Below are 1941 nucleotides of genomic sequence, written 5' to 3'. Positions count from 1 at the left end.
CATCTAATAGTAACACTTACGAGTCTCAGAGACAAAGAGAAGATCCTGAAAGCAGCTTGGGAGAAGAGATATGTAACCTACAATGGTAGAAACATTAGATTGGCAACAGACTATCCACAGAGACCTGGCAACTATTGGGACTTCATCTAGATAAAACCTTTTGCACAGCCAAGGAAACAGTCAACAAAACCAAAAGATAACCGACAGAATGGGAAAAGATATTTGCAAATGACATATCAGATAAAGGGCTAGTATCCAAAATCTATAAAGAACTTATCAAACTCAACACCCAAAGAACAAAGAATCTAATCAAGAAATGGGCAGAAGACATGGACAGACATTTTTCCAAAGAAGACATCCAAATGGCCAACAGACACATGAAAAAGTGCTCAACATCACTTGGCATCAGTGAAATCCAAATCAAAACCTCAATGAGATACCACTTCACACCAGTCAGAATGGCTAAAATTAACAATTCAGGAAACAACAGATGTTGGCGGGGATGCGGAGAAAGGGGAACCCTCCTACACTGTTGGTGGGAATGCAAGCTGGTGCAACCACTTTGGAAAACAGAATGGAGGTTCCTCAAAAGTTGAAAATAGAGCTACCATACGATCCAGCAGTTGCACTACTGGGTATTGACCCCAAAGATACAAATGTAGGGATCCGAAGGGGTACGTGCGCCCCAATGTTTATAGCAGCAATGTCCACAATAGCCAAACTGTGGAAAGAGCCAAGATGTCCATTGACAGATGAATGGATAAAGAAGAAGTGGTATATATATACAATGGAATATTATGCAGCCATCAAAAGGAATGAGATCTTGCCATTTGCAACGACGTGGTTGGAACTGGAGGGTGTTATGCTGAGTGAAATAAGTCAATCAGAGAAAGACATGTATCATATGACCTCACTGATATGAGGAATTCTTAATCTCAGGAAATAAACTGAGGGTTGCTGGAGTGGGGGGTGGGGTGGGAGGGATGGGGTGGCTGCGTGATAGACACTGGGGAGGATATGTGCTATGGTGAGTGCTGTGAATTGTGCAAGACTGTTGAATCACAGATCTGTACCTCTGAAACAAATAATGCAATATATGTTAAGAAAAAAAAAAAGAAGATAGCAGGAGGGGAAGAATGAAGGGGGGGAAATCGGAAGGGGAGATGAACCATGAGAGATGATGGACTCTGAAAAACAAACTGAGGGTTCTAGAGGGGAGGGGGTGGGAGGATGGGTTAGCCTGGTGATGGGTATTAAAGAGGGCACGTTCTGCATGGAGCACTGGGTGTTACGCACAAACAATGAATCATGGAACACTGCATCAAAAACTAATGATGTAATATATGGTGATTAACATAATAATAAAAATTAAAAAAATAATAATTATCAACCATTTCAGGAAAATGGTTGAATATACAACTACCAAATTATCTAGCAATTTAATATCTAAATATTTACCCCAGAGAAATGAAAACATATCTTTAAATAAGAGTTGTAGAAGAGGGGCACATGGGTGGCTCAGTCGGGTCAGCCTCTGACTGTTGGTTTTGGCTCAGGTCATGATCTCAGGGTCGTGAGATGGAGCCCTGTGTCTGGCTCCAAGAGTCTCCTTAAGAATTTTCCCCCTCCATCCCATCCCCCTCTGCTCCTCCCTCTGCCCTCTCGCGCATGCGTGGGCTCTCTCTTTCTCTCTCTCTCTAAAATAAATAAATAAATAAATAAATAAAATATTTTTTAAAAATTGTACAAGAATGTTTCTAGTAGATTTATTCATTACAGCCCCAACCTAGAACTATCCTAAAGATTCACCAACAAATGAATTGATTAAAAATTTGTGGTGAATTCATACATTGTAGTACTACTTGAAATAAAAAGGAACATACTATTATACAACAATAGTGTGTGTGAGTCTCAAAAACATGCTGAGTGAAAGAAGGCAAT

Source organism: Neomonachus schauinslandi, chromosome 3 (genome assembly GCF_002201575.2).
Source record: "Neomonachus schauinslandi chromosome 3, ASM220157v2, whole genome shotgun sequence".
NCBI classification, from domain to species: Eukaryota; Metazoa; Chordata; class Mammalia; order Carnivora; family Phocidae; genus Neomonachus; species Neomonachus schauinslandi.
This window is presented reverse-complemented; position numbering follows the sequence as displayed.